The 12210-nt window shown below is 47.9% G+C and overlaps 1 protein-coding gene across 1 annotated transcript in view; it reads right to left on the bottom strand.

Moving 5' to 3' along the window:
* Window positions 1-1402: 1402 nt before the first annotated feature.
* The window catches only part of RPH3AL (rabphilin 3A like (without C2 domains)), a 132871-nt gene continuing 122063 nt past the window's right edge, over window positions 1403-12210 (bottom strand). Inside the window, exons 9-10 of the transcript XR_012155481.1 lie at window positions 11497-11774; window positions 1403-1500 (exon numbers count right to left, since the gene is read on the bottom strand). The gene's annotated coding sequence lies outside the window, so the exon portion shown is untranslated. The remainder of the gene's footprint in view (window positions 1501-11496; window positions 11775-12210) is intronic.

The raw sequence follows: 12210 nt of genomic DNA, 5'->3' as shown, positions 1-12210 counted from the left end.
AGGGGGACGACTACCAAGGTAGCCCAGGAGGGGTGGTGGAGGAGGGAAGGACAAGGCCACACAGCACTTCAAAAGTTTAAAACTTATTGAATGCCAGCCTTCTGTTGCTTGGGCAATCGTTCTTGGGCATCTGGGTGAGGAGGCTATGGAACTTGGGGAGGAGGGCGGTTGACTACACAGGGGCTGTAGCGACGGTCTGTGCTCCTGCTGCCTTTCCTGCAGCTCAACCATACTCTGGAGCATATTAGTTTGATCCTCCAGCAGCCTCAGCATTGAATCCTGCCTCCTCATCACGCTGCCGCCACATTTGAGCTTCAGCCCTCTCTTCAGCCCACCACCTCTCCTCCTGGTCATTTTGTGCTTTCCTGCACTCTGACAATGTCTGCCTCCACGCATTCGTCTGTGCTCTGTCAGTGTGGGAGGACAGCATGAGCTCAGAGAACATTTCATCGCGAGTGCGTTTTTTTCGCCTTCTAATCTTTGCTAGCCTCTGGGAAGGAGAAGATCCTGTGATCCTTGAAACACATGCAGCTGGTGGAGAAAAAAAAAGGGACAGTGGTATTTAAAAAGACATTTTATAGAGCAATGGGTACACTCTTTCACAATAAACCTTGCTGTTAACATTACATACATAGCACATGTGCTTCCATTCCAAGGTTGCATTTTGCCTCCCCACAGCGCGTGGCTAGCCCCTCCCCCGTCCCCGTGGCTAACAGCGGGGAACATTTCTGTTCAGCCACAGGCAAACAGCCCAGCAGGAATGGGCACCTCTGAATGTCCCCTTAGGAAAAGCACCCTATTTCAACCAGGCGACCATGAATGTTATCCTCAGGAGAGTGATATCACAGAGAGATAAAGAACGGATGTTGTTTGAATGCCAGCAAACATACACTGCAATGCTTTGTTCTACAACGATTCCTGAGTACGTGCTGCTGGCCTGGAGTGGTAAAGTGTCCTACCATGGTGGATGGAATAAGGCTGCCCTCCCCAGAAACCTTTTGCAAAGGCTTTGGGAGTACATCCAGGAGAGCCACGAATGCCAGGGCAAATTAATCATTAAACATGCTTGCTTTTAAACCAGGTATAGTATTTTAAAAGGTACACTCACCAGAGGTCCCTTCTCCACCTGGCGGGTCCAGGAGAAAGCCTTGGGTGGGTTCGGGGGGGTACTGGCTTCAGGTCCAGGGTGAGAAACAGTTCCTGGCTGTCGGGAAAACCGGTTTCTCCGCTTGCTTGCTGTGAGCTATCATCATCTTCCTCGTCCCCAAAACCTGCTTCCGTGTTGCCTCCATCTCCATTGAAGGAGTCAAACAACACGGCTGGGGTAGTGGTGGCTGAACCCCCTAAAATGGCATGTAGCTCATCATAGAAGCAGCACGTTTTGCGCTCTGACCCGGAGTGGCCGTTCGCCTCTCTGGTTTTCTGGTAGGCTTGCCTCAGCTCCTTAAGTTTCACGCGGCACTGCTTCGGGTCCCTGTTATGGCCTCTGTTCTTCATGCCCTGGGAGATTTTGACAAAGGTTTTGGCATTTTGAAAACTGGAATGGAGTTCTGATAGCATGGATTCCTCTCCCCATACAGCGATCAGATCCCGTACCTCCCGTTCGGTCCATGCTGGAGCTCTTTTGCGATTCTGGGACTCCATCATGGTCACCTCTGCTGATGAGCTCTGCATGGTCACCTGCAGCTTGCCACGCTGGCCAAACAGGAAATTGAAATTCAAAAGTTCGTGGGCCTTTTCCTGTCTACCTGGCCAGTGCATCTGAGTTGAGAGTGCTGTCCAGAGCAGTCACAATGGAGCACTCTGGGATAGCTCCCAGAGGCCAATACCATCTAATTGCATCCACAGTACCCCAAATTCGACCCAGCAAGGCCGATTTCAGCGCTAATCCCCTTGTTGGGGGTGGAGTAAGGAAATCAATTTTAAGAGCCCTTTAAGTAGAAAAAAAAAAGGCTTAGTCGTGTGGACGGGTGCAGGGTTAAATCTATTTAACGCTGCTAAATTCTACCTCAACTCCTAGTTTAGACCAGGGCTGAGCTTCCTCATCTGAAAAGTATTGGAAATACCTTACAAGGCTGCTGTTATTCTTATTTGTATTGCTGTAGCACACGGGGGCCCCTACTGTGCTAGGCTCTATACAAACACAGAGCCAAGAGACCATCCCTGCCCCAAAGAGGGAACAAACTTCATCTGAAGCCTGCTTCCTAAATGAAGAATATCTCTGTGGCAAATTTCAACCTAATCTTCTCATTCAAAAAGTAGGGCCAATTTCTGCTCTTTTACTCCAGATTTACACCAGTGAAACTGATTGTGGAATCTAGTCCACTAATTTCTTTGTTATGGCATTTACAAATGATCCTACCACTTACAGTGGAGATGAGAGGTAGCATTTCTAAGGGATCTTTATTTATGGTTTCATTAGACATAAGCTCTGGGTATCCACTTCTCTGGTGAAAAACAAAACCATACACACCAAGAAACCACCTTCCTGCTGTGCTTGGCAGGGCTAGTCAAGGTCACACATGGTTAGAATGATTTGCTCAAAACTGATCCCATGTTAAAGTTTACCATAAGGCATCACTACAAATAATAATTTACATTCCATCCAAGGACCTCAAAAGCACATTGAAACATAATTGTCAAGGAGAGCTCACTGCACGCTTGTGAGATAAGGAAGTAGCATTTGCCTCATTTTACATCTGGGAAAACTGATGCACAGACTGGTGACATGACTTGCCGAAGATCATGCAGTGAGTCACTGTCAGAACTTGAGAACAGAACCTAGCAAGTCCTATATCCCACTCCCCTGCTCTAACCACTTCCAGGGCTGGATTAAGGCATAGGCACTTTAGGCCAGTGGCTCCTGGAGCCAGGTGGTAACATTAGAATTTCATCTTTTCTTAAAAGAGTGTCTAGCTCTTGTGGTTGCAAAGAAAAATCTTGAAAATGTGATCCAAGCACACCTGCTGCAATATTGTCTGCCTGAGTCCGCAGAGAGCCTGAAATAATATCTCTGAAATGTGTGAACTTCACAGCGTATTGCAGAGGGCACTAACACCAAGATCCACTGCTCTGGAGGTGCCAACCCAAGAGAGGATTCAATTGGACAGAAGAGAAGAGAAGAGTGCAGTGAGCCTGACCCACCCTCCCAATCAGATCCACCCTAGCTGTTGCCCCACTACTCTCAAGGGGAGGGGGACCCCTCCTGCCATTGCAGGGTTTGGGGAAGGCACCCCACTAGCCCTGTGTGGGGGGGGGACCCCTGCCACTCCTGGGAGAAGGTGGGGTGAGACCCTGGGTGCTGTGGTGTGACTAGGTGCCTTAATCCTGCCTTAATCCAGCCCTGCTGTTAGACATGGGCATATTTGTTTTTTCCTTCTAGTGAGCTTCACTACAGTGTGTGTGGAGGGGGGGTGGGTGAGCTGAAAGTCAGTGTGCACCTTCCTCCATGACTGACTATGGGGCATTACTTCCTAGTGGATGCTCAGCTGTTGGGAATGAACCTACTTCCTCTGAAGTCAATGAGAGTTCGGCCATCCACTACAATGGTATCTTGACGGAGCCCCTTACATGCACGGCACATATCCTACCTGGTTAAACACTCATTGCATTTGCTAAATAAAGCAGTAAGAGCAAGTAGGAAACTCGGTTAAATCATCCCAAGAGGCTTACTACAGGCTGGGCAGATTCAGGCTCCTCAGCAGCATTGTATACATGGCACATCCTGGCCTCCGCTGTTAATCTGTGCAAGTAATACACAAGGTTATCCATTCTCAAGCAAGTCCAGCTAAACACCATCATTTGACCAGATTTAACCAGTAATTACTGGCTGTGAACACTGTGGTAAAATACAGCCCACACGCCTTTGCAAAACAGACACAAACAAAACCCTTTTGAAAAGCCAGTCAAAATGCAAACTGCTGCAAGAAAGAGCCCTCTTTGCTCTCTTTATCACTGCTTAAGATTCATAAACATGGGAATGGATGGAGGATTTTTTTCTGCTTTCCTACCACCAGATCCATCAGCAAGGACATTGGAAAAAGCAAGAGGACATGCTGGTTTCTACATTTTCAGTGCAATTTGGGATGATCCCAGATTAGCCTGTGACTCACTATGACCATATGGTTAATGGCAGTGTGGCCAACTCTCGCAGTTTTGTTGCGAATCTCGCAATATTTGATACTTTTCTTAAGGTGGGAGCATCTGGAATCCAGTGATTATGTGAGAATCTCAGCTCTCCATTTAAAAATTAAGTTTTTAGCCCTCCTGATTACAGAGAGAAGCTTGAAACAGTGACCCAATTTTACCCTCATGGCTCAAAAACCAAAAGACAATGATAAAGAACCCAAAGATTCTGTAAAACCTACTAATTTCTAAGCCACTCCTGATTTTTGAATGCTCAGAGCTGGCAATACTCAGCACATATTCTGCCAGTTTAATACCTCCCCCTTCACGTAGAAATCCTTCTGCAATGAAACCCAACTCCTGAATCAAGTCCCCCCTCCGAGCATATGATCACAGCATTGCTCAAAAACTAAGTGGGGTGGGTTTAGTTAGTATGTGAATAGGCAACCACATATGCCCTAGCTCCCCTAGTGACAGTGGGTGCTCCATTACCTCCCGGCTAGATACCATCTCAGTTCTCAATGAGTTCCTTTACCACAAGCCAACAAACATCCTTATCTTGCTTTTCCGGACTGGAGGCATGCAGCAAGGGAGCTTGAAAGAGATGGATGTATTGAATTTTAGTGCTTATTTGTCAATAGTCAGAAGGTGCCTCAGGTTATCATGTATACAGGGCTGGGAGGCAGAAGGAAGGTTTTCAGAGGAAAGGCTCCAGCCATGTGGTATGTGACGCTGCAGCCTGTGTGCGTGTGTTACTGACATCAGTGGCACTATTACATGTGTGTGGACGACAAGATCTGGAAGCTTTGCTGCAGCTGAAGGTCTGAGAGAGTGTTTCAGGAAGAAGTTTCCTTGTTAAGATTTTAGTTGCCCAGCCATTTCAGTCTGAGACAGGCTGGATTATGACATGCAAATTATCAGTGCTGAAGAGCTCAGCAGAAATGGCAATGAAGTCTTAATTAAACACTGCCTCACTGGTTTGCAGTACAGAGGAGGGGAGTGTGTGTGCTGGCCCTTGATTCTTATGGGCTTGCATGCATTGCTCGTCACAGAGAAGGTTAAAGCCAAGAGAAATCGATCATGAGGGCAGGCTGGAGGAAGCTCATGGCAAAGAGGACATCGAGATGGTACCTGGTGAAAGTAGCTTCATACCAAGATGCCCAGGGAGCTGTCTGGGAAGGCTCCAAGTTTGCTGAGAGCAGCTGTTGGATCTTTTGCTCTTTACACAACAAAAACAACATGAAGGAACCCCAAGGGCACAACCAGGTCCCAAGTACCCATGTTACCTATCTATACACAAACATGTCAGGCTGGTTACGTACACACTGCTTCTCTGGCAGGATTCTGGAGGTTTCTAACACGTAGAAGACAGTGAGAGATACTCCAAGCCTCACTAACTATTTAAAAAAAAAGGAGTACTTGTGGCACCTTAGAGACTAACCAATTTATTTGAGCATGAGCTTTCGTGAGCTACAGCTCACTTCATCGGATGCATACCGATGCATAAACTGGCAGTTTATGCATCGGTATGCATCCGATGAAGTGAGCTGTAGCTCACGAAAGCTCATGCTCAAATAATGCATCGGTATGCATCCGATGAAGTGAGCTGTAGCTCACGAAAGCTCATGCTCAAATAAATTGGTTAGTCTCTAAGGTGCCACAAGTCCTCCTTTTCTTTTTGTGAATACAGACTAACACGGCTGTTACTCTGAAACCTGTAACTATTTAAAGGGACATTACCCTATTCCTATCCACTACAGCACTGATGGTAGCTAAATCAGTTTAGAGACCAGAAGAGAGTGATCAGATGAGGGATTTTGTTCAGGCATATCTCTAAAAAGAATGAGAGAGAGCATTCCTCCCCACCTTATTATTTGTATCCAGAGGGTTCATTGCGCTAGGTAGAAGAGTCTCTGCCCCACAGCTTAACTCACAAGACAGATGAAATGGGAAACAGAAGCACAGAGAGGGAAGTCTTAGGTCACTTAGCAGGTCAGTGGCAAAGCCAAGCATAGAACTCGGATTCCTGGCAGCTCCCACTCCAGTGGCTACCCATTGGACCACACTGCCTCTCATCAGCTAATCCAGCTCTCAGTCAATGCACAATGGTTCCCTTTGTCCAGCCCAATTTTAAATGGCCCAAGAAATGTCTTCCAGTGAAGACTGTTCCATGGTCTAATAATTGATCTTCAGTGGTAGAAATATTTTCCTAATAGCTATCCTCTTGTTCCCATTTCAATTCATTGTGTCCCCCTCAGTTATACCCTACCCTGACCCTAGATCCTTAGCAATGGCTTTGCTGGCCAAAACTGCTGGCAGAGTCTGTCTGCTTCACTCTTTTCAGTTGCAGTGTCTCCTTTCCTTATGGAACTGTAAACTAAACTGCAGAGTAAACCTGATGTGTCCAAGGGTGGGGTGAGAGTACTGCATAGCATCAATTCCTGCTAGGCTAATTTCATCTGCTCTGAGTGCATCAGCCAGCCCGAGTCAGCATTCAGTGAGATTATCCAGCTGACTTCCCTGAGCAGGTTTTTTCCTGTATTTCCCTCTTATCCTCCAGCCTTCCCCTTTCGCTCTCACTCCAGGATGACGACAGCACCATTTTTAATTTTTTTGCTGGCAGGAGGGATAGAAACCTCACATTTACTCTGGAATCAATACCACCCACAGGGTGTGGGTCAGATAAATAGCAGCGCTCTGGAAGGAGCAGGGTCTTTATACAGGTGTATAGGGCCCAAAGGTCAGATTGGGAAGTGATACAGTAGTACCATAAAACATAGCATAGCATTGTGGGTATGGCCAAATGTCCAGAATTGCTGGATGTCCAGCAACCAAAGAGTTAACAATGACATTTAGGGCTTGGCCCTGCAGCCATGGAAGACCAGGGCCTTATGTGATCATCATCAGATTTCAAGAGTCAACACCCATTGAGCTGAATGGGGGCATGAAGTCAATTTATCCCTCTGAGATCAATTCTTTCTATTTGTTTCCAGACTCAAATTGACCAGCACTGGGTCACATTGAGAAGGGTGTCCACCACTTCTGGCAGGGCTGGAAAGGAAAGCTGATACTTTCCATAATGGCCTCAGATTTTAGAAACCTGATGTTTTGGGAGATCTGAACATTAGACTCTTGGGCCACATTTTCAAGTGCTTGGCTTCACAAATTGGGACCAGATTCCCCAAAAAGCCCAGTTCCCATGAAGGCATCATGCCTCTCCATTCACCACAGCGCTTAACCATATGCTTAACTTCAAGCATCATTGGCTTTAATGGAACGTAAATGCACGTTTAAATGCTTTACTGGATTGAGCCTCCTCCCCCAGAATAATCAACACCACCACCATGCTCTTATATTGCACTTTTCATCAGTACTTTTCAAAGTGTTTTACAAAGGAGGTCATTATCCCCATTTTACAGATAGGGAAACTGAGGCACAGAGAGGGGCAGCGCCTTGCCCAAGATCACTCAGATCCATGGCAGAGCCAGGAACAGAACCAATGTATCCTGGGTGCCAATCAGCACTCTAGCCACTAGACCAGATTTTCAGAAGAGCTCCTTGCAAAATCTGGCCCCAGCTGGGAGGTTTCAGCAATTGAAAAGTCTGTCTCTTGGCTCTGATTTGCTGAGATGCTGAACACCCACAACTCCATCCATGGCAGCTGCAGGTGCTCAGCACTTTCTAAAAAAAAACAGGCCCTTGGTTTCAAGCTGGACACCCCAAAACTGATGCACCCCAAACTAGTTACTACTCTGGAAGGTGTTGGTCCAATTTTCATTTTTAAACAAATGCTTAAACTGTGCAGAATCTGTTGGTGCCACAAGAAAGTCCTGGCAGGAGACACAGCTTCTATCAGACCCTTCTGTGCCCATGATTGTGGTACAGCTTGCTAGTAGGACGTATGGAAACCCAGAGTAAAAACCCGAGCTGAGCCATGCCACATTAGCACCAATTCCAGGCTTGATCCAAAGCCCATTGAAGTCAAAGGGAATCTCTTCCCTGATTTGGATCAGCCCCCTTACCAGACACAAGCACTAAGAATACACACACTACAAGGGAGAAACTCCTGTCCTGCACACTCCTCACTGAGTTTTCAGGGCATAGACACAGCTGCAGAGAAAAGATCATCAGTGCTCCTGCAGTATGAAAATGCCACATGCTGAGCTATGGGGATTCATAAAAACAACTTATTGGTTTCACCAAATTAAAGAGCAATTTGGCTGCATTGAGAGCACATTATAAATACTCCTCAGCCACATATACATCAGACTAATGACGTCCTGTCAAAACCAATCCAAGCAAAACTTTGCTTACGTGCTATCTGCTACTTATTACTGTAGATGTGCCTGTCACTGCCTCGAAAACGTTTGCACACCTCCATCCTTAGTGCTTCCCTACCCACTTCTCCCCAGGCCCTGCCAGGCAGGAGGGTAATTGTCCTGCTGCCTTCATCACAAGGAAGCTATAAACACACATCGACTAGCCGAGTGGTGGCAACTCCTGGCTGTGCTTGAGTGAGCCCTTCCCGTTTCGAAGCTGCTGGGGTGCATGGCAAGGGACCGCCTCACACTGGATTTTTTTATGCAAAACCACTCTGAAAATACCATTTTCATGCCCCATGTCCCCTGTTGGGAGGAGTGACATGACACAAGGAACTGTCGGGGGGAGGGATAGCTCAGTGGTTTGAGCATTGGCCTGCTAAACCCAGGGTTGTGAGTTCAATCCTTGAGGGGGCCATTTAGGGATCTGGGGCAAAAATAAGGGATGGTACTTGGTCCTCCTGTGACGGCAGGAGACTGGACTTGATGACCTTTCAAGGCTCCTTCCAGCTCTATGAGATAGGTGTATCTCCATATTAAAAACCTGTGAGTTGCTAAGAAGAAGGGACCAAATTCTGCTCCCAGATCCAGTGGTGTAAATCTGGAATGCTTTTCATACACTAATCTGGCTCCTCAGCTGGTGTAAATTGATTGATACCAGCTTTGGATCTGGCCCCTCGTGATTAGAGAGAATGGCAGGACAGAGATACCGTCTCCAAAACCTACAACAGAGGGAGAAGTGTAAGTAGGAGAGAAAATGTAAACAGAAACTTCCTGGCAGCAAGATCTACTACATTAGGCCATAGATGAGGGAGTCCTCCCCAAGGAGCAGGAGGAGGAAGACCCATTGCTTAGCCTGAAAATAAACACTAGGAATAGAAAATGTACCACAGGGAGCTGGCCCTCGGCTTTTTCCCCTCCCTGCCTTCTTTGGCCAACAGCTCTGCACTCTTCACTGCTATCTACCTGCAAGAGGCTGCCAATACACCCCGCTGATAAATGGCTCCTGTCAGAGGCAGACAGGCAAGCCCTGAAGAAGTGACCTTGCCCAAGGTGAGCGGAGCCCTACAGCACGGAAAGAGGAAAGACTACGAGCAGGAGCAGCCATCCTAGACTTAATGAGGAAAGGGAGTTAGAGCGATTCTTCATTGCATTCTATGGCAAAGACACCAAGCTGCGGCTGCGCTTGAGAGTTGACATCGTAACCTGCCCCGGACATGAAGTTAGCATGTGGCTGGGAATAATCCCACTGTGAGTTGGCTTTTTTCAAAGCACTGTAAAAGGGAGGCAGTATAGGCCCATGGCTAGGGCTCCAGGCTAGGAGTCAGGAGAGCAGAGTTCCAGTGCAGGCTCTCCCACTTACCTGCTGTGTGCATGTGCTCTGTGCCTCAGTTTCCCCACGTGTAAAATGATAACTGGCTTCCTTGCTAAAGTGCTTTGAGATCAACGGATAAGGACAAAACATTATTATTCAGACTGAGGTTTCCTTCATAGGGTTTGCCTTTCAGGATAGGATCCTTAGCCCCTCACATCTGGGGTCTTGACTCTGGTGGTAGCCTGTACCGCATGCTTCAGTATGAAGTGAAACCCTCACCTTAGACACTTAGCTCAATTCCTTCCTGACCCCGGCACACTATCACCTTCTGCCTCCAAGATTACACTTACACCTTGCATAAGAACAGGCCATATTAGTAGCTTACAATCTCATCTCCCTGTTTAAAACCGTTTGATCTGCTAGTATCATGTGGCCATGAGTTTCACAGGATGAACATACCTGTAAATTAACTTGGGACAAGCTCATGGTCCCCTTGTTTTCATATCACAAGGGGGTTAAAGAGGAGGGACGGAGTGGGTTTCACTACCTGACTCTGTTACATCAACTATTATAGCTGCCCTGGGCAAGGGAGCTGGAGACTGGAGTGAGCCTACCCCCAGCACAGCCCCTGAAGCATGGGCTAGGGAGGCTGGCCTGTGTTACTGGCAGAGTTCCAGGTCCTGTGAGGGTACAGCATCTCTATGCCCCCACTCTCCCAGTCCACGCGGACTAGAGCAGCTGTAAGTGCTGCCATTGAACATGCTCCGTGTCTGGAGCAATCTTACCTCCCTCCTGCCCAAAGAGCAGGGTTTTCACCATGCGTCTAACTCTGCTCCTGGTGTAGTGAATGTGCATTTGATCACGGACTTCAATGGGAGAACACAGTTAGGCCAACACTAAGAGCTTTAATTCCATCCAGAATATAGACAGCTCCCCTCCCGGGAGAAGCCCACCTCCTCCCGCACTGCAAATCCAGCCCCTGCCTCAGAGCACAGCCTTGCATAGTCAGTCATTGACAAGCCACCTGGAAGGGTAACTTTAAACAGGGTGACCAGATGGCAAGTGAGAAAAATCGGGATGGGGGTAATAGGCACCTATTTAAGACAAAGCCCCGAATATCGGGACTGTCCCTATAAAATCAGGACATCTGGTCACCTTAAGTTTAAATGACAAACTCCATCTTTACTAGCTCTGCAGTTTCTATCCCAGGAGGGGGGTGAGCCAGAGGAGGGGTCTCTGACTAACTCAGAGCATAGATCACATCTCAGAGAGGTCATCTCATACCTACCTCCCCTCCCATTCACAAAAGCTCTGAGCCACCTCCCCTCCCATTGGCCATCATCACGCAGCAGCCACAGGATTGCTTCCATGGGAAAATAGCTAATGGTTTTGTAGTTTCTTTTAATGCAGTTTAGCAGCTGGAAAGAATGATGAGCCAGCACCATGTGACTTGCCTGCTCCACAGATCAGGGCTTGAGAACCTCTCAGCTGGAGGATTTTAGCCAGTGGTGAGAAATTCTCTACCCTGCTCTAAAGTCATGCTCCAGTTATCCTACCTCCCAGGTTCAGTGAGTCACCCTCAGAAGCGATGCTGGCTGGGCACTGAGCCCATTCCATTTCCGATTAGATCTACAATATATTTAGATCTGTTATCTTGTGTCAACCACAGTGAGTCAACATGGTACAATATCCACTCAGACTCAGGAGCCGCACCCCACCCCCAAGAACTTTCCATACCTGTTACCCAGGGAGAGCTGAAATTGCGGCGTTTTGTAGCCTGGGTACTAGTCACGGATGTACGGGCTCACTTGCAGGAGTGTGTTGGCCGATAAGATCATCCACCAGTGGCACCTCTCCAGGGACAACAAGGAGAATGAGCCACAGCTGTTTGCCACATGGTTAGCAGAGACCAGTGTTTTCATGACTAGCCTGGGGGTCGACGTGCCAATCACATGCATCATCCTTAGTCTGAAGATTGTGCAATTCCCGCACATGGCGTGGGAGCCATCAGGAGCCTGCAAGGAAGAAGAGTTCATTTCTCAGTGTCTGAGCTCAGAGGAGAGAGCAGAAGCTGCACATATCCCTGGCCCTCTGACAGCTGCCTGGTGACATGCTGTCTGCAGAACTACAGCCCTGCAGTTTTTCCACACAGTCCTGTTGTCAATGTGACTAGCCCAGCATGGCACATGCCAGCCTCTAGGACTACACACCCAGCCAGAACCACTTGTTTGGGAGCGGAGAAGGCAGCTCAGGTCTCGTTGTGTCACCGGCCAGGATGGTCTGCTACAAACCATCAGCCCCAGCAGCATATCGCCTCTCCAGTGCGGATCCAGCAGCTCCTTCCCTGTTTTCTCCAGCTGGATGGCGACTGGCCTGTATGTTGGGCTGGCTGGGTGCAATTTTAAAAGCTTGTACTTATGCCCAGCCAGGCCAACATACGGGCCATTAACC

This window comes from Lepidochelys kempii, chromosome 17 (assembly GCF_965140265.1).
Source record: "Lepidochelys kempii isolate rLepKem1 chromosome 17, rLepKem1.hap2, whole genome shotgun sequence".
Taxonomy (NCBI): domain Eukaryota; kingdom Metazoa; phylum Chordata; order Testudines; family Cheloniidae; genus Lepidochelys; species Lepidochelys kempii.
The sequence above is the reverse complement of the archived record's forward strand: the minus strand, read 5'-3'. Positions and strand labels throughout refer to the sequence as shown.